This window comes from Camelus ferus, chromosome X, assembly GCF_009834535.1.
Source record: "Camelus ferus isolate YT-003-E chromosome X, BCGSAC_Cfer_1.0, whole genome shotgun sequence".
Taxonomy (NCBI): Eukaryota; Metazoa; Chordata; class Mammalia; order Artiodactyla; family Camelidae; genus Camelus; species Camelus ferus.
The window spans coordinates 16,576,550-16,603,262 of NC_045732.1; the positions used below are offsets into that span (position 1 = coordinate 16,576,550).

Here is a 26,713-nt window from a genome sequence, read left to right on the forward strand (position 1 = left end):
TTCTTGGTGTCTTTTTATGGGGGAACCAAAATGAAGACAGTAGCCTTCTTTTCCAAATGAAGAAAACAAGGTGCTGAGAAAATAGGTGAAGTACTTACTCATGGTACAGCTAGTATCTGAGGAAGCTCCAGTCTCGGGCTTCTAAAAACATGCTCTTTAGAGAATGGAGTTTGTCTTCATAAGCAACAATAACTATTGAGACATGGAAGAACAGTACAAGAAGAAGAAAAAAAATCTATCTGCCTACTTTTACCTCAGAGCTAGCACAAGGCTATATAAAATGAAAGGTAAGTAAGTGAAATGGTTCTCACCTACAGTGCTGACTACGTGGCAGGCACTATTTTAAATGCTTTTTGTGTGTTGATTCATTTAACACAAAGCCCTATAAGGCGGATGCACTATTATCATTATCCCCAACTCATAGAGATAAAAAAAAAAAGACACATAGAATTTAAGGAAGGTGCCGAAGGTCACAGTTGCCCAGGTCTGACTCCTGGGTTTGTGCTCAGAACCATCAAACTACATTGACTTTAGGGAAGTGCCAGAGAAATTCTGTAAGTGACAGATTACTGTTGGCTTTTGGCAGCAGGGGTCTTGAAAAGAGAACATGGGATTATGCCTAATTAAGAAATAATTCTTCCTGGAGCCATCAAAGAACTCGTTCGAGTCAGCTAGGATATTTTCAGGGGCAGAAACTAAATATAACTAAAAATGGCAAACAACAGGGATTAACTAATAAATCTCACAAACAGAGATCTGGAGGCAAGGGGTTCCAAACTTGGTTAATTCAAATTTAAATGACATCAAAGCAACAGTAACTTACATATTCATTCTTTATTTTCCATCCAATTCCATCTTCTTTGTGCTTCTCTTGGTTCCCTATCACGGTCTTTTTTTGAAGCTTGCTTCAATTCCAAGTAAAAAGTATCATCAAAAAAGGAGGGAAGAAATTTGTCCCAGAATCCTCAGGAAGACATCCCCCTTGGTCCCACTGGACAAAATTGAGTCACCTGATCTAGGCGCAGGGGAAGCTGGGAAAGTGAGTCTCTGGCCGTCTCTGTCTCCATCGCGGGAAGGCAGGTTCTGCTGGAAACAAAAAACTGGACGGAGACTGAGGGGAGAAGGCAGCCAGTCATGAGGCCACATTACTTATATCCACATGGAAGCCTTCTTTTCTTGCTATGCTGCAATTTGAAAAAGCCAGAACCCAACTGCTTTGCAAAGACAGTCACGGGAAAACAATTTGCGGTGGTGCTCAGGATCGGGGACAGAGTGGCGCCAGCTGATGACGTCATATTCCAGGGCCCCATGTCAGGCCTGAAACCAAGACCTGAAGCAGTCAGGCCCCGCCCGTTCCCAGCAGGGTGGTACCACGTTGACCATATGTCCGAGGCCTCAGAGACTGGCTACCAAATCCAGACCAGAGCCAGGAGAAGTGGGGTTGCTGGACTCGGCGGATCCATAGATGTTCCGTGAGTGTTCACTCTTGCGGCCGTGTCTTAACTACTGCCAGGGGAGGATGGATACCGAGATATCAAATGTGCGTCCTGACCCCAAGAAAGACATAAAAACCTAATAATAGTTAACATAACTGAGCACATACTCTCTGCGAAGCATGTTTAAAGCAACTTATGTGGTTTTAGATACCAAAATATATATTTAATCCTCACAGTAATCCCATGAAATAGGTTATATTTATTAGCCTCATTCGCCGATCTGGAAACAGAAACCAAGACGGAAACGGAAGCATGATCTTAACCTTGAGATTAAGATACTCAGTATTTCTTGAATGAGTTTATAAAGTAAAAACCCAATTAAGAATTGAAGACAAGGGCTGTGAGAAAAAAAAAGAGAGAGAGAGAGACTGGGCATAATAAGTATTACATGGCAGTAAATGATTGGGGTGCACATTCAAAGTGACTTCTTAAAAAACTGAAGTGTAGTTGATTTATAATATTGTATTAGTTTTAGGTGTACAGCAAAATGATTCAGTTATATATGTATTTTTTTCAGATTATTTTCCATTATAGGCTATTACAAGATTGAATATAGTTCCCTGTGTTATATAGTAAATCCTTGTTGCTTATCTATTTTATGTATAGAAGTTTGTGTCTGTTAACCCACACTCCTAACTTATCGCTCCCACTCTGCCTTTCCCCTTTGGTAACCATAAGTTTGTTTTCTGTGTCTGAGAGTCTGTTTCTGTTTTGTACGTAGATTCATTTGTACCGTTCTGTAGACTCCACATATAAGTGATATCATATGCTATTTGTCTTTACCTGACTTCACTTAGTATGATGTTCTCTAGGTCCATCTATGTTGCTGCAAATGGCATTGCTTCATTCTTTTTTATAGTTGAGTAGTAGTCCAGTGTGTGTGTGTGTGTGTGTGTGTGTGTATGATAACGGAGAAGGAAAAGTTAGAGGTATGAGAGAGGGAGTTAGCTCCTCTCTCAATAATAAATTCTCTTAACAAAATCCACTGAAGTCAGAATAAAAGAGTTTCTGTAAACATTGGATTTTCTTGTAATCAGGAGATTCTCTGCTCCCTGATGTTAATAGTACCCAAGTTGTCCAAAATGGTAGCCACCGGCCACATGTGGCTACTGAGCACTTGAAATGTACAAGTCCAAATACAGCAGGTGAGATATGCTGGGGAAGAAAAATCAAGTGTGAAACAACTGCTGGATTTGAAGAGTTACTACCAAAAAAAACTGAATGTAAAATCTCTCATTAATATGCTTTTTATTGATCACATGTTGAAATGATATTCTGGATATATTGGGTTAAATTAAATATATTATTAACATTAATTTCACCTATTTCTTTTTACTTTTTTTGTTGTTCACTCAAATTCTTAGTGGCATTTAATTTTTAATTAAAAAAAATTTTTTACGGAAGTACAGTCAGTTACAATGTGTCAATTTCTGGTGTACAGCACAATGTCCCAGTCATGCATGTACATACATACATTTGTTTTCATACTCTTTTTCATTAACGGTTATTACAACATATTGAATATAGTTCCCTGTGCTATACAGAAGAAACTTGGCTTTTTTTAATCTATTTTTATATATAGTGGCTAACATTTACAAATCTCAAACTCCCAGATTTGTCCCTTCCCACCCCCTTTCCCTGATAACCATAAGATTGTTTACTATGCCTGTGAGCCTGTTTCTGTTTTGTAGATGAGTTCATAGTGTCCTTTTTTTTTCTTTTCTTTTTTTAGATTCTACCTGTGAGTGATATCATATGGTATTTTTCTTTCTCTTTCTGGCTTACTTCACTTAGAATGATGATATCTTGGACCATCCATGTTGCTGCAAATGGCATTGTTTTATTATTTTTTATGGCTGAGTAATATTCCATTGTATAAATATACCACAGCTTCTTTATCCAGTCATCTGTCAGTGGACATTTAGGTTGCTTGCATGTCTTGGCTATTGTATATAGTGCTGCTGTGAACATTGGGGTGCATGTATCTTTTCAAATTAGAGTTCCCTCCAGATATATACCTGAAAGTGGGATTGCTGGATCATATGGTAAGTCTGTTTTTAGTTTTTTAAGGAATCTCCATACTGTTTTCCATAACACCTGCACCAAACTACATTCCTACCAACAGTGTAGGAGGGTTCCCTTTTCGCCACAGCCTCTCCAGCATTTATTGTTCATGGACTTTTGAATGATGGCCATTCTGACTTGCGTGAGGTGATATTTCATTGTAGTTTTGATTTGCATTTCTCTGATAATTAGTGGTATTGAGCATTTTTTCATGTGCCTATTGGCCATTCACATGTCTTCATTGGAGAATTGTTTGTTTAGGTCCTCTGCCTGTTTTTGGATTGGGTTGTTTGTTTTTTTGTTATTAAGTTGTATGAGCTGTTTATATATTCTGGAAATTAAACCTTTGTCAGTTGCATCATTTGCAAATATTTCCCCCCAATCTGTAGATTGTTATTTTGTTTTGCTTATGGTTTCCTTTGCTGTGCAAAAGCTTATAAGTTTAATTAGGTCTCATTTGTTTATTTTTGCTCTTATTTCTATTGCCTGGGTGGACTGCCTTAGGAGAGCATTGCCAAGATTTATGTCACAAAATATTTTGCCTATGTTTTCTTCCAGGAGATTTATCGTGTCTTGTCTTATATTTAACTCTTTAAGCCATTTTGGGTTTATTTTTGTGTACAGAGTGAGAGAGTGTTCTAACTTCATTGATTTACATGCTGCTGTCCAGTTTTCCCAAAAGCACTTGCTGAAAAGACTGTCTTTTCTCCATTGTATATTCTTTCCTCCTTTGCCAAAGATTAATTGACCATAGCAGGATACAAGATTAACACAAAAATCAGTTGCATTTCTTTACACTAACAATGAATTAGCAGGAAAAGGAAGTAAAGAAACAATCCCTTTTAAAATTTCATCCAAAACAATAAAATACTTAGGAGTAAATCTGACCAAGGAGGTGAAAAACTTATACATGGAGAACTACAAAACATTGATTAAGAAAGTTAAAGATGACTTAAAAGAAATGGAAAGATCCCGTGCTCTTGGATTGGAAGAATCAATATTGTTAAAATGGCCATACTGCCCAAGGCAATCTACAGATTTAATGTGATTGCTATCAAATTACCCAGGATATTTTTCAAAGGAATATTGAAGAAAAAGAACAAAGCTGGAGGAATAACCCTCCCAGACTTCAGACAATACTACAGAGCTACAGTAATCAAAACAGCATGGTATTGCCATAAAAACAGACATATGGATCAATGGAACAGAATAGAGAGCCCAGAAATCTATCTTTTTACTTCTTTTAATGTATAACTTTTAATCACATGTATGGCTTACATTAGATTTTTGCTGGACAGCACCCTTCTGAAAAGATAACTCTAGGGAGAATGTCTCTATTAAGAGAGATTCTCTTTGTTTGCTGTTGTTTACAAAATGAAGTTAAACATTAATTAGTTGAAATTACACAAATCATGCAGAGACCTGAGATGAGGTTGCTGATGGGAACTGCATTGCCTGGTGGGCGTTGCCCTGGAGCTGTTTGAGGCAGAAAAGCTGCCCAGAACACACTCATGCTTTCTTGTGACCAGGGATTCCTGGCCAGTGCATATAAAAATAACACTGATGAGTTCATTGTTCTGAACTTATGGCCAAATAGGACGCTGGCTTTTTCCATACAATTTGAAAATTTTATAATCAGGAGATACAAAACACATTTTTAAAAACAGTACCTAATGAAATTTAAATCTTTTTTTTTTTAATTTTGAGAATTGAGGAATTTTTGGTTCTCTGAAGATGGTCATGGTGATAATGCCTGATGTTTGTATTAACTTTTATATTTTCAAGTTGTTTACAGTTTTTCTTTTGTGGTTTCCATTTGAATGTGACTGTCTCCCCGTGAGGCAATCTGAGCTGTTATTTTGTGCACATTTTATGGGTGAGAAGCTGTCCCAGGTCTCCTTAATCCTGTTTAGTGTTCTTTTGGCTACATCTGTGATGAAGCCAGATTCTACCCAGACATGAAAGCCAGTTAGGCACACCTCTCTGCAACTCAGCACTCACATCATGCTGCTAGCTTGAAACTGACCGTGGTGTGGATGTGTATACCACAGTCATTGGCAACTGCTACGTATCAGGTTTGTTTACTTTGTTGTTTGTTTTGTTCTTTTTCTGGAGAGCCAATTATGAAACATTTAATAGCCCACCACTAGGTACACCTCCAAGAATGAGAGCTTCAGGATTAGAAAACCTATTTGAGAATCCTCAAGCAGATACACAGACTGAATTCTATAGAGATAAGGGAGGTGAAGACAGTCATGCTACGTTCAGTTTGTACATTGTAGGAAAATGATGCTGCTGCTTCTTGGCTCAGATAAAGCACTGCACACATCATTTAAACCTGAGCCAGCACTCCAGAAAAGATGCAGAGCATCCTCCTAGCTCTAACACAACTGTTTGCTTCTGTCTTTCTGTTGTTTCTTTCTCTGTCTCTCTCCCTCTGTTTCAACCCTTTCTCTCTCTCTCTCTCTCTCTCTCTGTCTTTCTCCCTTTCTAGTTTTCTTTCTGTTTATCTTTTTCTGCCTTTGTGTGTTGGTGTGGGTGTGTGTGTCTTGTAGGGGAGGAAAAATAATTTTCTGAGTTCTTAGCTCAGACCTCTGTGATTAAAAAAAAAAAAACAGATTAACAAGAGAAAAACAAGTTTATAAACATGTCTGCCTCATATATACATGGGAGATACCCAAGGGAAAATAAGTAACTCTCTGAGGTAGCTTCAGACTCAGGCTTAAATACCATCTTAATAGGGAGAGGGGAGGAGGGAGGTTGGCCTCTTGTGGGAGAGCAAATGATTTTTAGGAAAGATGAACAGGCCCCTAGCATAGATGGAAGGCAGGATAGTTTGTGACAAAGTTTTTCTAGGTGTGGTGTCAACTTCTAGTCTCTTCTCCTGTGGAGAGAGTCAGTTTTCCCTGATTGATGAAACTCCCCAGACGGGGATTTATGACAATTGAGTTCCTTTGGGAGGATCTGACTTGAGGCAGATAAAGGGAGTTCAGAGAAAGTCTACGCACGCCATTTTTACTACATAGGTTACCATAGGGTAGAGCCAGAAATTCAAGAAACCAAATAACACCAGTGCAACGCCTTCAGCCAAAGAAAGCTGGGATAAAATGCTTCATTTTTCTTCAGTGGAAAAACAATCAAGCGCTAAATTCACTGGTGAGGGGGAAATCTCCAAAACCAAAAAATAAAGGAGATACAGGACGTAAAAGTTTGTATATACCTAAAGTGAGATCACCCCAGTCGTCTGCAGTTGTCTCATATCAAATCAAGCCCCGTTTCTCCTCAGTTACTTCATTATTTCCCAACAAGAGAGCTAGATTAGATAATCACACTTGAATTTCAGATTGTGCTTGCTAACTGAAGTTTGCTGTTGGCAGTCACTTGAAAAGAGCTGCTCTAAGGCGAACTGTTCTAAATGAATGCCTTTCGTGGGTCATTTTCTTTTAACTCATCCCCTCCCTTCCCACACATCAATGAACGAAACAAAATGCTTACCAGATGGTTCTAACTCTGAACCTTCGTGAATTCTCAAGTTCATCTATTGGAGAGCCTGGAAATCAGTTGGTGCTGATAAAATGAACCAGAGACCAGAGGTTTCAAATGGTATGCCATTGGTCTATAAATGTATTTATACATTTGAGGGTTGTATTTTATTATAATGCCTTTATTTAAAAAAAAGAGCTGACACTGAAAACTTAGGAAGATTTCCATAAAAATACAGATTTGAGGGTTTTCTTTAGGAGTCAGAAGCTGTCAAAATGGGCAGGCACTCCCTCAGAGGAAGAGTAGGTCCAGTTTCACTCATTTATGTCACTTGCTTGCCCTGGAGACATTTAAGTTTGCAATCTGATAAGAGGTGAAGGAATTAGTCACATCATGTGGCTTTTTAGATTAAGACCTTCTGTATGCAGTGGCTTTTGTTCCCAACAGGCAACTCAAACCCAGCCACGATCCAGAATCAGGGTCTCGGGTCCACTGCCCCCATATGCCCTTCTGAAATCAGAAGGTTCTATGAGCCAAAAGCTTTCTCATAACTCCTTTGGTGGCAACACCTGACATGAACTGATGGGAGGCTGTTTGTCATCTTTATTTCTCCCACTTAGTGTGGATGTTCATGCACGTAGTTGCAGAAATATGCATTCATTTGAGTCTATGATGTTGCCCCCAGCCCTGCTGGGGACGCTTGGTAGCGCATGGCACAAGCACCACATTACCTGTTGAAATCCTCCAAATCTGCAGTCTGAGCTTGTGTAGCTCTGAAGGTTTCTGACAGGGGTCTTGGGATCTAGATATAAAAGAACTCAAAACAGTGTCATCATGTAGGAAGCACTAGAGAAGTGATTGCTGTTAATTAGAATAACACTATTCCCAGTCCTTAAGAAGGTCATGAGGAGGGAGTCAGAAATGTGAAAATGACAATATTGTGGCTGGAAGCGGAATATAACTGCCGGCCAGTGGTGGCTTCTTGGTGGCAAGAAGAGAGAAGGAGTCTTAAGCATAACGTGGTCTAATATCCCATTCTGCATCGCTTGCTATACTGGTTTATGATGTAATCAACACGCACGCACGCACGCATGCACGCACTCACTCACTGCCTTTGCCCAAAGCATTCAATAGAGTCTGTTAGAAACAGGACCTTGGGTTGGGAGCACTGCTTGGATGGAAAAGGGAGCAGGACCACCCACTGCAGAAAAGAGGGGCCATGCGCAGGAGTGGACAGCGGAGACGGGCCATGGGTTCAGCAGAGCCAGGCACGTTAAAAGGAAGGGACATGGGGCTTCCAGAATTGGGTGTGAATTTTCACTTTACTCTTAAAAAGCAAGCTGGAAGTTTAGGAGACTTCCTGGTGCTGATACTTGGGAGGTTTGTGCAAAGAGCATCATTTTACAACCAGTGCCACCATGAGTGTAAGAACTATAGTATTTCCACGTCATTGCACTGAAGGACCAATCCACCCTTCCTTAGTGCTTTGAAAGCACTTTAAACATATTTAACTCTGACACTAAGGTTAGTGTTACAAATATTTCTGTTATATAGGTGTTTGTGTATGTGTATATATATATATATTTTATATATATATATATATGTTTTTATGTGTGTGTGTGTATATATATATATTCATAGTCCATATTTTTTCTTTTCCTGGACTAGGATAAACATTTCTCAAGGCAGAGACCATTTCTTCATTAATTTATCTTTGTCACTCCAAAATCTTGCGAAGTGCGCGGAAGATAGTCGATGTTTGTTGAAGAACTTACAAAGTCAGCTTAACTTAGTTCCTCCTCACTTTACTCTGCGTCATCCCCGAGGGCCAGAAACTCTAGCCCCTGAGGGACCAAGGGCCTCTTTCGCTGGTCACGGGCAAAGCCACATAACTCAAGCTGAAACGCCTTGCTGGCGACTCTCTGAGGCCCTAGATTGTTCATTCAGTGTCATCCAGCAACAGTCCTATAAAATAGCTCCAAACATCGTGGGTCTCTCTTTTAGGGTCTTCAATTGGGGTGACCATCAACTCAAATGGTTTCCTTGCTTCTTCCTCTGATTCATTTTAGTCCCTCTCTTTCCCCCTGCTTCCCCTCAGAGCTTCCTTTAACACCTTTCTATTGCTTGTGTCCCCGTTACATCTCCTCCACTCCTCTTTCATCTCTTTGCACGTATCCTGGTCCAGTGAACCGACCCATTCCCCAAATCAGCATTCATTCGTTCATTAGCGTAAGGAGCAAGTACTCGGCACCTACTACATGCCGATGAAGAGAGCCAAGGACACAGACCCAGTTCCTGCTTTCCTAGGACTTCTAATTACATGAGGGATTCGAGCAGTCATCAAATAAATACACAAATGAGTGCATGATTGCAAACCAAACAAGAAAGAAACAAAAATTCTTCTGTGAAAGCATATAAACGAGGAAGCTGCCCTGGACCAGGGCTGGGGCTGGGCTTGCTAGAGGAAGTGACGTGGGGACTGAGCTGTGGCGGGTGACTAACCAGGCATTAACAGGGGAGAAAAGGAGGAGGGTTCCAGGCCAAGGGAAGTCTGCTCTCAGGCCCTGCAGCAGGCGGCGGGGAAGGCACGACTAAGGGGCTGACCGGCCCGTGAGGCACGAACCCAGAGGACAGCGAGGGGACGGGGGCCAGATGCCACTGGGTCTGGTCATCGGGCTTAGGACTTACATAAATGAGGAACCTCGAATGTGCCGCGAAAGGGGGGTGGAGCTGCAGCGCACATTTGATTACGGAACAGGACGACTCACTTCGGAAGGGTTACTAGAGAGTAGAAATTCACTTTATGTATTTTTCTATGTAATTATGACAGACTTACTTTCATGTGAAGGAAGATTATAGAAAATTACTTAAGCTGCTCTAAAAGTATTCTGTTTAGTTCTAGTGTGTTTGAAATGCTCAGTAGGGCAACAGTTTAAAACCGGCTCACTACCCCTCTGGGAGAGTCAAATTGGCCTGAGCAGACTGTAAAATTACAGGCTCTAGCGAAACGGAGACTCCATTCTAATTGCCTATGGATCACAGAAGAGAAAAAGAATTAAAATAAGTGAGTTGTTAACATCTTTGCTGAGAAAGTTTCTTTTCCTGGTTGGAAGGTCGTTAGAACAAGATGATATGTATGTATATGTACGTATATGTAGCGTGGCTATGGTGTGGTTTAGTGAAAACTCTACCTGCAAAATGAACAAACCCACATTCCCTGTTGACTTGCTCTGGACCAGTGATGCTCAAGCTTGTAATGCAACCCTTCCACTTAGAAAGATGTGTAGGGCGGAAATCCTGGCTGAAAAAGTTTGGTTGTGGTAAAGAATAGTTTCATTTCACAGTGTCTGCTGATTCTTTGTCCTGCCAGGAGTTAACATTTGGTGTCACAAGCTATTTTATTTATGGCAATGTCTAGCTAGGTAAAGTATGCCTCTAAGAGCTTGCAGGTGGGGAACAAGCTGTTTTAATTAATAAAGTAGAAGTCTGGCACCATTGAGGGCAAGGAAAATCCCTGTGGATTATGTTGCCTTTAGGAAAATGTTTTTTTCTTAAAATGTATCTGAAGTATATTGTCTACAAGAAACATTGTTCATCCTTGGGAGATATATTTTATTTAAGAGCTGTTTTTACTTCATCCTAGCAGAGAGTGACAAATGAGTGCCAAAGGTCATCCATTCCAGACTGTTCCACTAAGGCCTGGCACCCTCCTGGGGTGATGTTTAAATTGAGTTAAGTCAGATTTGAGGAGAGTATTGTAGATTAGTGTATTTTATCCATGGTTACCCAGGTGGGAAATGGCAGTGAATCATGAAATGAAACCAAACCCCATAGGCTGGGGAAGGGATTACTTGGGAAGTAGGGTTGATTGAGATTCAGACAATAAGTAATTAAAGGAAGGCTCTCTGAGGATGAAAGAAGGCTGTTCTCATCTTGCTGCTAAAACACGGCCTCCGAACCCTGCTTACTAAATTGAGACTGGAGAACAGAGTTTTGGATGAAGTAGAAAAGGCAGCTTTATTTCTTCGCCAGGCAAAGGTCACAGTGGGTTAATGCCTCTATGACTGTGAGCCTCCTGGGGAGAGAAGGCAGGGGTTTTATAGGAAAGAGTTCAAGGGGCGGAGCTGGTTTCCATGGAGATGGCATACAGGGTAACAGATTGCCGCAGAGCTGTTCTTGTTTTTGCAGATGCAGTGGTCCCCTTTCCTCTGCTGGGTAAGGAGTTCACCTCCCATTTTGAGACTCTTAATATTCTAGTACCTAGAACAAAGGATGCATAGGAAGGGGGGAAAAGAGCTCTAGAGAAAGACTTGTGCAGTTTAAAGTCAGGTTGATAAATGCTTTTAGCCTTTTAAGCAGGCTGAGGCCTTCAGCTCGAACAACAGGATACAAGGAAACCACAAGAAGTCAAAAACAACTGCAGACACGTGCAGTTGGGACGGGCTATGAACAACAAGATGCAGAAAACAGCCAGCTGCATTTCTGAGGTGTTGGGGTCAAGAGGAAGGCATGGGGGTCAAAAGCAGGGCACTGAGTATGATCCCCACACGCAGCACTGTGAGGGGGTTGCGTGGACCACCCAAGTGTCCCCCCTCTCCTGCCCAACCCTGGGCAGCAAGAGCGTGAGAACCCCTTAAACCAGTATACAGTTCAGCAGTTACAAACACCATTACAGATATCAGAGGGTCCCCCGTGACAATAGGGTCCTGCTTGGTTACAGTCTGAAGGCTCAGCTGGAAAGGATTGTTTCCAAGCTTTCACAGTTGTTGGCAGCATTCAGTTCCCTGTGGGTGGCGGGACTGAGGGCCTCAGTTTCTTGTGCGCTGTTGTCTGGAGGCTGCCCTCCACTCCTCGTTGTGTGGCCGTCTCCATATGACAGCACTCAAGACGGCAGCTTGCTTCTTCAAAGCCAGCAAGAGAGAGGCTCCTAGCACGACACAGTGCAGTCTTCTGGAACAGAGTCACATCTGCGTGATCACATACATCCCATCACCCTTGCCATATTCTGTTGCTAGGAAACAAGCCCCATGGCCCACCTACACTCGAGGGGAGGGGATTATGTAAGTGCACGAACACCAGGAAGCTAGAATCTGTCTGCCACGAGTGGAAAAGTTTGAGAAGCAAAACCTTAAGCTCTTGCTGGCTGTTAACATCTTAGCTGCAATAATGTGTCAGTCAAGAAACAGATTAAGCGCTGGTTGTAGGTGCAGAATACAAAAAGGCGATAGTAAAGACTGTTTGCCTTTGTGGATCAAGATACAACCTATTCAGGGGGAGGGTAGAGCTCAGTGGTAGAGCTCATGCCTAGCATGTACAAGGTCCTGGGTTCAATCCCCAGTACCTCCATTAAAAAATAATAAATAAATAACCAAATCTAATTGCTCCCCCAAACAAAAACAATAAAAGAATAAGATGCTAAGAAAAATTTTAAAGATACAACCTATTCACAGGGGAACAGTTAACACTGTGCCAACTTAAAATAATAATAACTGTGTGTATCTGAATTCTTTTTTTTCAGTCTCTATTTTTTTGAAAAATATTTTTATTGAGGTATAGTTGATGTATAATATATAAGTTGGGGTGTACAACATAGTGATTCACAATTTTTAAAGGTTAGAGTCCATTTACAGTTATTATAAACTATTTGAATTCTTTTTATTTAAACCATAAGAGCCCTGGAAAAGAAGGGCCTTGGCAACACAAAAATGAGGAAGGACAGAAGCTGAAGGAAGAATCCAGAACTGGTTGGAGAATGAATGAGAAAACAGGGAAGAGGGAGATACTCAGACACATCTCCCCTCTGAGAATATGTGTCCTGTCCCATCTCTGACCTTGCTGATTCAGGTCCAGTTCCTTCTCCTTGCCCAGGTTTTGTCTGACTTCCAAGCCCCGGTGGTATTGCTCATCCATGAGGTGATGCTGAGTAGTAGTTACTTACGTGGATTCTGCTGTCTCTGGTCCCCGGTTCCACCCCTTATCAGCTGGGTAAATTATTCACCCTCTGAATGCTTACTGACTGTAAAGTAGAATCATAGTAACACTTACTTCACAGAGTTCATGGAATAAAACAAGTTGCAACATGGAAAGTGCTAGAACAGCACCTAGACACAGTACAGGCTTCAGAAATGGTAGCTACTCTTGTTCTCTGAACAAGTGTTGATTGGGTGTCAGTTGCGTGTACAATTAGACCATTTCTTTCACCAACCAATTATTCTAGGCTCACTGGCAAATTCCATCATGCGTTTCCGTATTTGACAGTGCCATTGTGATGGCCTCGGTGATGTAGTGCTTGGCTGTCTCAAACGTTTTCTGTTATTAAAAAAAAAATAGCTGAATGCATCATAAAGTTCTCTATTGATCTAAAATTACTGTAATTCATTGCAACAGTACTTAATGGATATGGTTTAGCCAATTTATTTTCCTCCTCTTCCAGAAAAAGTAGGATCCACAACCCCTCCTCTGTCACTGGGTGTAGTCAACCTCTTCGGTGTAAGGGATTTGAAATCACTGACCTGTGATATGAAATCACTCACATCCGTAGTGGTAGTCACCCTTTCTACATTCTGACCATGAATTTAACCTCATGTTTATGCTTCATTTTCTGTCTCCTTTAGAATTTAAAATGAGAGTCATGATTATTTGAAAACATTTAGTTAGAGTAACCCCTAGGGCCTGAAGAAAGCCATGAAATCTCATGATTGTCACTCAGTCTGGGGATGTGTGTATCTCTTGACATAGCACCTCACTGCTCAGCCTGGTAGCGCTCAGACTACATTCTGAGCTATATTTTTATCTTTGCTTTACAAACTCCCTCACCTATTGCATTTCTGCCAAGATTAGTTTCAAGCAGTGCTGCTCAGACTTTAATGTGCTCACTTTCCCCTGGGAATCTAGTTGAAGTTCAGATTCTGATTCAGTAGGTCTGGGGCAGGGCCCAAGATTCTACCTTTCTGACAAGTTCCCAGGTAACGCCCATGCTGCAGATCAAAGGACTCTATTTGGAACAGAAAAAGATTTAAAGGACCGATGCCAAAACCAGTTCCAAAGTCAAACTCAGATGAGCCTCTTGAGAGATTCTGAACCACTCTCAACTGTGAAGTCAGCTCTCAACGCTGAAATTCAATTCTGGCTGCTCTGAGAGCACCACCTGTCAAGGCGTTGCCCAAACAGAGGTGTCCTATGGGTGATGGACCCTAAGAAAGGGTGGTGGCTTCATATATAATCAGCCTTTTAAAAGCATAATCTCTCTTTAAGCCAAAGAGAATTCAGCTCATATTTCTGGTTGTATATCTCTGTGTCACAAAAATGTGTGCATCTCAGAATCACTGGGAACTTTAAAAACACTGATGCTGGAGTCCTACCCCCAGTGTCTGATGCTAGTGGTCTGGGGTGGGCCCAGGTGGTTCTGCTCTGTAGTCAAGGCTAAGAAACACTGTTCTAGACCAGTGAGTCTCAAAATTGAGTGAGTGTTCAGATCATTTGGAAGCCTCATTAAAACAAGATTCTCGGATTCTACCCTCAGAGTTCCTGATTCAGTTGGTTTGGGGGGTGAGCCTGAGAATTTGCATTTCTAATAAGTAACCAGGTGATGCTGCTTCTGGTCTTGGGCAATATGTTAAAACTGTTGTTCTAGATTAGGGGCCAGCCAATTATAGCCTTGGGACCAAATCCTGCCCGCCACTTGTTTTTGTAAATAAAGTTTTATTGAAACACAGCTGCGCCCATTTGTTTACATAATGCCTGCTGCAGAGTTGAGTCCTTGCAACAGAGACCACTTGGCAGTAAGTCCTAAAACAGTTACTTTCTGGTCTTTTACAGAAAAAGTGCCCTGCTCTAGGTGCAAAGGGTTTTCAACACGGAAACTACATTATCTGTCTTAACGTTTTTACTCTAGAGAGAGATGGGTTACAAGAAGGGTTGGCAGCCAGGGCTGGAAGGGGGAAGGGGGTCCAGGGACAGGGATCAGGAGGGTGCCTTGCAGTTTATCAAGCTACAGTATCGCCCTCTCTCTCTTTAAAGAAACTCACAATGGTGCTCTTGTATATTTGTTTAGCCCAGTGTTTCTCAAAGTGAGGTCCCTGCCATAGCAGCATCATCATCCCATAGAATTTGTTGGAAATGTGAATGTTCAGGCCCCACCTAAAACATACTATTTCAAAAACGCTGGGCGTGGAGCCCAGCAATCTGTTTGAACAAGGTGATTTTGATACACACTCGAGTTTGAGACCCACGAGCATGGTACTCACAGATCACAGAGAACATGCACCTCATTTCACTCACCACAAGGTGAAAACCTTAGTCCCATTTTGCTCTTTGAGTGAATTCAACACTAGGTTAAATGTCTGAACATACCTCTTAAAGGGACACTTCAGTGAATCCAAACAACCAGAAGTTGAAGGAAGGCACTCGTTGGAGCAGCGTCTCTGGTGGTAGGGTGTCAGCATCAACAGGAGGGTTTGTGAACACACGGATTCAGTAGGTCTGGGGTGGAGCCTGAGAATTTGCATTTCTAATGAGTTCCCAGGTGAGGCTGATGCTGCCGGCCGGGAACCACACTTGGAGAGTATTATCTTTAGCATTCTGTAAAGCTGGACTCCTTACGAGCTCGGAGTGTGGAAGAAGAGGAGTGTGAAGGGGTGCTTGGTGGGCCTAGTGAAGACCAAGCCTTGTTCATCCATCTTTGTCAGAGAGTGGGAGCAGAAGAGAAAGGCTGAGAGGTTCCTTTGGGATTGGAATCTGGGAGAAACCCCAGGTGCAAAATCCTGTGTTCCTTCTTACATGTACTAGATTGAAAGTCAGAGCGAGCAGCAGGAGGCAAGTTCTTTTCTTCTCTGGGAAGCTGTAATTAATGATGGCTTGACATTGCTCAGAAGCTCGAGCTGGCTTTTGAGTAGCTGTTTGAGATATAAAAGCTGCTCGTGAAGCAGGAGAAGTTATAAGGAGCAAACCCTGAGAGGTGTGCAGCTGGTGGCAGTGAGAAAGCCAACACATTCTGAAAGTAGAAAGCAAGGGTTCACTTACCTGGGGATTGTCAGCTGGTGAGTCCTGGGAGTAGCATCCTTGGTGAACGCATGTGTTTCCTGTTTTCTTGGTTGCGCTCCATCCTTTGAACCTGCCGCGCTATGACATGGGTCAGCAGTGTTGTTGGCAAGCTTTCTATCTCTCTCAGCTGGGCCTTCCTTTGTGTTCCCTTCATTCTCCAGAGTGCTCTCGGTGGTGCCAGGTTTTCCCAGGCTTCTGTCTTCACATCTCAGCAACCTCTGCCAAAGAGCACTTCTCTTTCCCCGTAGTTGAAACCCAAGTCCAGGGCTTAGCTTGGTGGCATTGACTTTGGTCTGTGCCTCTCCCCAAGTCACTGACTCCCTGGGATGGAATACCCTGGGATTGTCCCTCATTGCTCAGGATGGCGTCAACCTTACCCAGACCCCTTGGAGTGGGAGTAGCAAAGGTATGGCCCCAAGAAGACCACCAGGGCAGTGGAGGCTGGGAAGGGCAACCACAGAGGTCCTCTTCAACCTGCCTTCCCTGGGGAAGGGGGCCCCACCGCTTTCTTTAGAGTCAAGAGCAGAGTGTCCCATGGTAGCCTTCATTTTTAGAGCCCTCAGGTTTGGGCCAGTATGTGGAAGGCTTTGAATGGCAAGAGAATGAGGAAGAGCGTGGATATTAGTACTAGCGGAGAGCTAGTAACAAGGTTCTGCAGCCACATAATGGTGTGATGGAGTCATATTTTGAAAATTCATTTGCTTTGTCTCAGAAGGAAGCTTGAAAAGCAGGAGAGCGCTATAAGGACTATTGAAACAGGACAGAAGTGGGGCAATAGGAAAGAGAGCTATGGAGCTGATGGGAGGAGACAGACCTGGTAGACAGTCTTGTCTCTCTAGGAAGCGGGTAGACATGTTAGAGAGAGATGTCACCTGCACGGATTCGCTCACCGGGGCTGGAGCCGGTGGGGGGCAGGTTTCAGTCTCCCTGGCTTGGCTGGGGGAGCCGCCAGCCAGCCAAGTGCTGCTCCTCGGCCCCGTGGCGCTCCCGCTCCCTTACACCCCCGGACTCCTGTCCCCTCTTGCTGCTTCTTGGCCTCGGCTCCACCTGGATCACCAGTCTGTGCTTCTGTTCCACTTCTGCCCCACGGAGATGTTGAGCTTATTTTGAGTGTGGCTTTATGTTTTCTAATATTGTTTATATATTTAGCATAATGCGAAATGTTCAGAGCTGAGTCCTTGAGTGGTGAGCTTACAATGCCGTCTTGACCAAAAGCCTGCCGACTTGCTCATCTTAAAAATTTTCCCAGGCGTTTCATGACATGTGCCAATCCTGGCTGCCCAACATTGCTCCTTTGTTCCTTTCAATAGTAAAAAGAAAAGCAGAAAAACCGTATCTATTTTACTTTATTTAAAAAATGGAGTTGGACAACTTTGATACGTGTAAGTTTAAAAAATACTGCGATTAGAATCAGAGCTGTAACAGATTGTGGTAAGGCAATTTTCAAAGTGTACCCTGTGAATCGTGAATAATTGTGCTGTCAGTGTAACAAGGAGGACAGGGAGAATTTTACTAAAAATCTGAGAAGCTTATGATTTTCACTAATGGAGGAATGAAGCCAGTTCAGTGTGTCCTGAGAGGGGAGGGACAAGTGCTAATCAATAGCACCATTGAGTTTGCTGCTTTTATCATCATTCAGTAGTGGGCTTCTCTCTGGGCTTTTCAGATGTACATATACTGGAAGGGACATAGTCCCATGTCTGCTGGTAGCACCCAACTGATGTCCTATTGTGTCCCCATTAGTGCCTTTGGCTTTTGCTGTCTGGTTCCACAAGATGCCTGCGTGGGTGAGCTTGAACGGAGGAAAAAGACTGGATAGGTTATATCGTGGGTGTACTTTTGCAAATGTGATATTTCAGCAGCCTGGAGAATTACCAAGGCAAAAGAGATGATTCTGCAGGCAAATTTAATTACTTTTAAAGAAGGAGTAATTCCAAATTCCAAGTCTCCAACAAGGTCCTGATCAACTTTCTCAGGTGTTTAGACAGGTTGCTTTCACTTGGAAATCTTAGTTTAGGGGAAAGAATTAGAGCTGTTTTAGAGTTTCTCCAAGTCTTTTTTTGGGGGGTGGGGGTAAGGGGAGGTAATTAGGTTTATTTGTTTATTTATTATTAGTTTTTAATGGCAGTACTGGGGATTGAACCCAGGACCTTAGGCATTCTATGCATGCACTCTACCACTTGAGCTATTACCCTCCCCCTCCAAGTCTTTTGAAATTACAGAGGCCCTTATCATCTTGGGTAGCTTGTGGAAAGAGCTTTCCGTCCATTTCCATATCTGTAATACACCTGTCTCTATAATTATATCTATAACTATAGCAGTGGTTTTCAAGTGGGGTGGTTTTGCCCCCAGGGGACACTTGGGAATCTCTGGGGACATTTTGGTAGTCACAGCGGGGCAAGGGGGAGAGGCCTGCTGGCATCTAGTGGGTAGAGACCAGGGATGCTGCTAAACATCCCATGATGCACAGGACAGCCCCCACCACAATGAGTTATCCTACCCAAAATGTCGAGAGTGCTATGTTTGAGAAACACAAATCTCCAGATTTTCTTCATATAGGAAAACTTTGATGAGGAATGATGGTTTTAGAAAGTAACAATTCTGAGAATTAAAGCACCATTATTTCTTAGAAGTTCATATGGGGAATCTACCCATTAATATCTTGGTTTGTTTTCTCTTTATTGTTAGAAGTCTTTAAGTCGTTTTTAGAGCAGACGTGGGAATAGGTTTACTCCCAGTTCCACTCATTCGTTTCGGCAGAGCAGATTGCCTTAGGGATGTGGCCAGGTTGCTCCTGGGCTGGGGACAATCAGGACAATAGATGTCAGGTTTGGGGGCCCACGGCTGCTTAGATGAGTAGCTCCCAGCTCTCCATGGCAGGTGTGCAGCAGAAGATGGGGTCTCCTGGCTGGGACAGGACAGAATCTCAGGTGCAATCAGTTCTTTCCTCTTCCCGTCCTTCTGGAGAATAATATCTTAGAAAATGTTAAAGTTCTTGGGAAATTACTTAGAGAAAAGACAGATAGGCAAAATGAGCGGATTTCAGTATGCACCATTCTCTATGGTGGAGAGTAGACGTAGCAAGGTAGAGAAGAATCAAGTTTAAGGTCATTCACAGGTATTCTGAAAATCTCGCTATAGAAATGACATGTTTCATTATACACTTCTGTTTCAAAACACATTAAATCATTCGTTAGCATTTTGTCAGCAATAGATATTTAATTAAGCACTTAATGGGGGCCTAGCATTTTGCCAGACTCGATGCATATTTATTCCAGACAAGTAAACGTGAAAATCCTTCTTGTGACCTTTTTCAAATACCATGATTTGTCACTCACTCCCTGTGAAATCTAAATATTCTTTAGCCCAAGTTTGATTTCAGTCTTTGTCATTGGAACAGGTGTATGGCTAAAGAGAAAAAATACAGAGCTTTGAGTCAGGCAAACCAGCTCTAATTCCAAATCTTACCATTAGCTGTGTGTAAGGATGTGGCTGCAACTTCCTGGGACAAAGACATCCAGATTTTACCCCAAGATCCTATCACGCCAGATAACCTTTCTCCCACTCAGCTTCTAAGGAAATCGAAGGGGAAACAAATACATCCAAAATCCGGCCACTTCCCGCCACTCGCACTGCACCCCCCCAGTCCCTGGCACAGTCTTCCCCGATCGACCAGTCCGTAGTTTTCTCATCCGTCACTCTGCTTCTGCCCTGGCCCCCCGAAGCCTCTTCTTCATGGAGCAGGTGGAGTGATTTTCTCAAGAAAGAAGAAAGACCATGCCATGCCTCTGCTCAAAAGCCCCAATGGCTCCCCATTTCACTCGGAGCCAGTGCTGCATCTTTGGCTACCCCTTCCCCAGGGCCTCTGCACATGCCGTTCCCTCCCCCTAGAAGGCCTTGCCTCCCTAGATGGGCAAGGCTCCCTCTCCCAGCTCCAGTCTCACCTCATCATGGAGGACTGCGCCAGCCAGCTTCCCCAGGCGCCTCCCCCCACCCCACTGCCCCGGCGCTCCCTGTGCTCCTTTCCCTAAAACTGTCTCTCCGCCTCGTTTATAACTCACCCAGCGTGCACTTTATTTCTATTATCTGCCCCGCTCAAAGGAAACTTCTACGTGGACCTGAATTTTTGTCTATTTTATGCATGGCTGTATCCTCCCAGGGCCAGAAGTGTGCCTGGTGCAGATCTTTGTTTCATGAATAAAAAATAAAAACGCTACATCTTCAATAAATGCTTCTGCTTTTCTACCCCACGTGACAGAGTACAGGTAGGCCCAGTCATGAGCACTGCTAAGCAGATTAGGACCCATCCAGGTTTTGTGGTATCCGATTTCACATTTAAAATATCTAGTTAGGGTTCTTTGATTAAGTGGCTAATGACAAAATAGTTTTGCTGGTTGGCTAATTTACGCAGCATGCATAAAAATGTAGCCAGATGTGTTATGGACGGGCACCTAACTGTAGATACGTCTTTATATTTGCAAACTCAACTTCTACCACCATTCAATTCATCCTCTCTGAGCTGTGGGCAATAGTTTACCAACTTGTTGGAAGGAGGACCAAGGATCAATTAATCTTGATTTTTCTTTCTCTTTCCCTTCTGCCAGCCGAACCCACTAACGGCAGCTCTCCTGTCTCGGTGTATGACTGTGTGTGTGGGTGTTAAAGATAAGCTTATAGCCCAGTGCTGTCTAGAAGAAACATAATGTGAGCTACATTTAAAATTTTCTGGCATCTAGTATCAAACTGAGTGAAGTCAGACAGAGAAAGACAAATATCATATGGTATCACTCATATGTGGAATCTAAAAAAAAAATGATATAAATTCTATTCACAAACCAAAAACAGACTCACGGACAAAGAAAACAAACTATGGTTACCAAAGGGGAAAGGGCAGAGAGGGGTAAATTAGGGGTTGACAATCAACAGACACACGTTACTATATATAAAATAGATAAACAACAAGGACCTACTGGATAGCACAGGAAGCTATATTCAGTTTCTTGTAATAACATAATGGAAAAGAATCTGAAAAGAAAATACATATATGTATGTATGTGTATAACTGAATCACTTTGCTGTACACCTGAAACTAACATTGTGAATCAACTAACTTCATTAAAAATTTTTTTAATTTCTAGCATCTCAACTTAAAAAGTAAAAGGAAACAGGTGAAAATTATATTATTTGAATAATATGTTTTATTTCACCCAATATATCCAAAATATTATTTCAGCAAGTAATCACTATTAAAAAGATCAGTGAGATATTTGACATTCTTTTTTTGTACTGTCTTCAAAATCCAGTGTGTATTTGATACTTACAGTGCATCTCAATTTGGATACATTTGAAGTGCTCAGTAGCCACATGGGGCTAATGGCTACCGTTAGGGGTTAGTTGTTTGCGTGCCCCCAAAATTCGTATGTTGAAATCCCATCCCCTGATGGGATGTTATTAGGAGATGGGACCTTTGGGAGGTGACTAGGATAGCTGAGGGTCATGAGGGCAGAGCTTCATGAATGGGATTCGTGCCTTTATAAGAGTCACAAAAGAGCTCACTGCCCTGTGTTCTCTATTACATAAGGATACAAGAAGACACCATCTGTGAACCAGAAAGCGGGCCCTCACCAGACACCGAATCTGCCAGCCCTTTGATCTTGGACTTCCAGCCTCCAGAACTGTGAGAAATACCTATTTGTTGTTTAAGCCTCTCAGTCTATGGTATCTCGTTGTGGCGGCCCAAACTGACTCAGACAGCTCCCATAGTGGACAGTGCTGATATAGACCTTCTCTCTAAAGGTTAAAGGTGAACATGCTTTTGAATGTCTACCATGTGGCAGGAGCTGTTCTAGGTTAAAGGTGAACATGCTTTTGAATGTCTACCATGTGGCAGGAGCTGTTCTAGATCCTAGGATACGGTAGTGAGCAAAGCAGGCAAACTTGCCTTCTTGTCTAGAATTGACACGCTAGTCGTGAACAGAGTCAGCAGCGGTGGGTGCATTGCAGGGACGACGATGTGTCGTGCCCGGGGAGGGGTGGAGCCTGGGGCGGGGGAGGGCTGTGATTGTAAGAGGATGGTTCTAGAAGGCTTTGCTGAGACTGTGTCACTTGAGCAGTCTGAGGGAGGTGAGGGAGTAAAGCACGGGGGTGTCTGGGAGAGGAGGGCTCCAGGTAGAGGGAAGAGCAGGGACAGGGGCCATCCTTGGAATGGCCGGGAATCTGTAACAGGGTGGCTGTGGCTGGAGTCCTGGAAGAGAGAGAAAGGCAGGCGTGGCAGGAGGGAGGTGGGGGAGGCAGAGGGAGCTTCAGCGGGACTTGGTGGGCTTTGGGTTCCCCCCCACAACGAGAATGGGAGCCTTGTGAAGGTTTTAAAGTTAACAAGACCTACATCTTACTAGCACCTTCTGACCAGCCCATACATTTGTCGCAAATCCTGGTGCTCGCTGTTTTCCCTATGTTTATTTCTGCACGTTGCCCTGGGCACGCGGCCCTAGAATGCACTGCTGGCATGTGAAATGGGGTCGATCTCTTCAAAGGTGGCCCTCATCCTCTTATCTGTTGTGCAGCTCTTTTCTTTGCCCATTCGGCTACATAGAAGGGCAGAGGGACCACACAGTCAGGTCTCAGGGAAGCCACCATGTGAGAGGGCAAAGATGCGTTTCTGGGCAGGGTCTTCCACAAGGCAGATGCGTCGTGGAAATGAAACACACTTCCTTCCGATAGTGATTCCACTTGTTCAGATTGAAATATCTCCCAGCTAAAATGAAAACATCACCCTTCAGAAGGCTGTCTCTGAGACCCAGAGACCAGGAGAAAACCCCTCTAGAGCCCTGCTGCTTTAAGTGTGGGCCGGGACCAGTGGCCTCAGCACCAGCTGCAGCATCGCGGGCTCCGGCCTACATGTGCTGGGTCAGAATCTCATTTTAACAAGATCTCTAGGCGGTTAGTTTGCATGTTAAAGCTTGAAAAGTGCCTATTTTGCTCTGAATCCTCTCTGAATTTCCCTGTGATAATAATGCTTTCATGGCTTAGAACAGCAAGAACCTCTTATTATTTTTCATGATTGTGAGGGTTAACTGGACTCCCCTGAGTGATTCTTCGGCTCCTATGGTGTCACCTGGGGCTGGAGTCATGTGGAGGCTTCACTGGGCGGGAGCACCCAAGGTGGCTCTGCCACATGGCTGAGAGTTAGTACTGGCTGCCACCTGGGAGCTCCATGGGGACTGTCAACTGGAGAGCCTCCTCTCTATGGACTCTCCACGTGGCTTGGCTTTCTCAGAGCACGTGGTTTGGTTCCAAGAGGGAGCCATCAGATGAAGCTACAGATCTCTTAAGGCCCAGCATTAGAAGTTACCCAGTGAGACTTTTCTGCACTCTACCAGTCAAAGCCAGTGACAAGGACAAACTAAATTCAAAGGGAAGGGAAATGACCACATCTCTCGATGAGAACAGTGACAAGGAATTTACAGCCATCCGTAATCCACCTCCAAAGAGAATAACTGACATTTATTGACCAATTGTCATGTAAGTACTATTATCCAACATCATCTAGTTTCATCAATTTTAAAACACATTTTTTTTTTTACTTTTAATAGATTCACAGGAAGTTGTTGAGTTAGTACCAAGAGGTCCTGTATCCCTTTCACACAATTTTCTCCGTTGGTTAGACCATACATAAATTTAGTATAACATCAAAGACCAAAAATCTGACATTGGTACAGTGTGTGTGTGTGGTTCTGTGTCAGTTTACAAGTGTATAACTGGCATTTATTGGGTGATTGCCACATAAGTACTGTTACCACATTTCATCCGTTCTGAGATGTACATACTTTCACACGTAACTTCTCCAAAAGGAGAATGCATCTTACAGTTAAACACATCATACAATTAGAAGCATCCTTTTTCTTAGTGGTACGTAAAATAATGGTGTGTCCTACAGTATCTATAGAGGATGGCTTAGGTTCAATAAAAGATTGCAGTAGCTTGTTTTACAAATAAACTGACACACAGAGTGGTTAAGAAACATGTCGAAGGTTACATAGTGAGAAGGGCTAGTGGTGGGAACACAGGGACAGAATTCCAACCCAGGCACTCTGAGCCTACAGCCAACATGTTTCCCTGTGCCCTCTTAGAAGGTAATTACAGCGAGATTAAACCTCGCATCTTATTTATTGAGCGTGGTGTTGGTGAGGGTTAGTAAACAGTATGTAGAGAAGAGACAGGCAAATTCCTCTTCTCTGGGTCCTGGTGCTGCGTGCTCACCCTACACTAAATACTTAGCACAGAGTCAGTGTTCTGTGCATTCTGTGGGCGTCCCTTTTCTGAACATAAAACTAGTAGATTAGAAAGTTCACAGGAGCAACCAGCTCAATAGCGCTTTGATTGTAACTGAGCAACAGCCTGCTGCACCTGCCGCAGCTCCCAGGGCACCTCTGCCTTCCAGTGCAGTGAGACTACTTTCCTGAGTAGAGCACGCTCTGCTCTGCATTTGACTCAGTTCTCCGCAGGGATTCAAAACTGAATAGGGAAACATGAAATGAAGACAATGCAAAGGAGGTCATTAGTTTGATTTTCATATACATGATGGAAATTATGCAAGTTCTGGAGACAAACAGACCATCTCTGGGTTGAAAAAAGTTTTCTTCTAATTGTAAAGCTGTTTCAACCACTTCTTACAGACAGACCATGACATGCCCCCCCCCCTTTTTGGCATCACCAGAAAGTGCCAAAAAAGAAAAGGAGATTTTATTCAGCAGTTGGTTGGAACTAAATATGATGCTTACTACATAGACCACCACCAAGAAAAGAGGGAAGTAGTTTAACGAGATGAGATGTACACAAAAATAATTACAACTCACAAGTTTAAACTTGGCTCCCCAGGTAGCTCTTTGAAATCCTAATCTCTGGGCTAAAAACCAAAAAGCACTAATTCCGGTCCTCTAAGAAAGTGGGGTTTGGATTCCAGTTGCTTTGCATTCTAAATTCAATGCAAAATAACAGAGCTGGTTTAAAACATGCTCATTCTTCCTTCCATCATGCTTTCTTTGATATGAGCTATTTTGTGGGTCAAGAAATGCAGCAAAACCCAGGAAAAGTTGGGTCTGTGGCCAAGGTAAAGGCAGTTATCTAGACCAACTGGGAATTTGTTGATCCAACCTAACCATCGTTTCTGTATAATCAGTTACATCTTGTCTAGGCTTGTGTGGTCACATAGTATACTTGAAGCCAGAAAGAAGGATTTTATCAACTTAGCCAAGTAAAGAGGGGTCAAATGCATAGGAATTTGCATGGAGTCAAGGTCCGAGTTGTGGAGCTTGAAATAGAGAGGATGGCAGATGGCACCGGAGTGCTGTCATTTACCTAACACTGAACTCCAAGCCACATCATCTCATGAACTCCCACCATAACCCGCTGAGGCCATCATTCCCATTTCACAGATGAGGAACTCTGTCACAGAAAGGTTACATAATTAATCTGAGGCCACACAAATAATAAAAGACAGATCAGGCTCCAAACCATTCCATCATATATAATTCATTTATATGTACCTCTGTTTTAAACATGTAAATATGACTTTCAAAAAAATATCCGGCCCCAGTCATTTTGGGTAAGGGACTGTGGGCCTGTATTTTATTAAGACTCCTATTTCTATCTCTAGTATTTCAGGAATTAGATTTCAGTGATGTGGAAAATCCAGCCAGGAGTTAGTAGGGTCCACTGTCTGCTATGGGGTCAGATAACTGTTGTGGTTCATAGAATTTGCCTTGTAGGGGTTAACTGCACAAAGGCAGGCCTCACCCATGTAGGTCTGAATTTTTTCTAATTTTAGCAAGTTATTACAGTGTATATAGTGTCTATTATTAAGTCCCTCCACAGGGTCGGGGATTGTACCCTATAATCAAACACATTAACATTTCTACAGTGAAACATACGAATATTTACCCTAAAAGGAAAAAAGATTATAAGTAGCTCCCAGGTAATTGAAGGCAAATTTTGCTAATAAATCACTGATTTTTAAAACTTTGGATTTTCCGTGTATTTAGATAATGGACTTGTGTATAGAGAATTTGTGGACCTATATATTTCCTACTTCTTTACCATTTAGAAATAGAATTCTCAGGGGTCCCCGTCACTGGCTCCAGAAAGTTCTCCCTTTTCCTACAAATATTAGTACATTGGGCTTCCACTCCCTGGGGCCCCTTCCCCAGGGTGTGCAGGTCAGCTCCCTGATACCCTCTGTGAGATCAGAGCTCGTGGTGGATGGACTGCATGAAATCTGCTTGTCATCTTTCTGAAGCTTAGCTCCCAATGAAAGCTGTTTTATATTCATACCTTCTGGTGCTAGTGGTGTGTGTGGCTGTGTCCCCTCCACACAAGACCCCAGAACCACTCAGCCAGAAGGAACCTTCAAGTTCATCAAGTCTAATTCCCTGTGACAGCAGCCTCCAAGATGCACTCAATGGTCCCTACCTCTTGGTATTAACACTGTAGAATAGTCCCCTCCAGCACTGTACCAGTGCCGTGACCAACAGAATACAGGAGAAATCATCTGATGTCACTTCAGAGACTAGGTTATAAAAGACACTGTGGCTTTTATCTCTCTCTCTTTTCTGTCACTCATTCACTCACTC

At 42.9% G+C, this 26,713-nt stretch overlaps 1 long non-coding RNA gene across 1 annotated transcript in view; it reads left to right on the top strand.

The window, feature by feature from the left end:
* Positions 1 to 1,083: 1,083 nt before the first annotated feature.
* LOC116662043 overlaps positions 1,084 to 26,713 on the top strand; it is a 39,283-nt gene continuing 13,653 nt past the window's right edge. The window contains exons 1-2 of the long non-coding RNA XR_004318022.1: positions 1,084 to 1,472; positions 21,667 to 21,762. This is a non-coding gene — a long non-coding RNA (uncharacterized LOC116662043). The remainder of the gene's footprint in view (positions 1,473 to 21,666; positions 21,763 to 26,713) is intronic.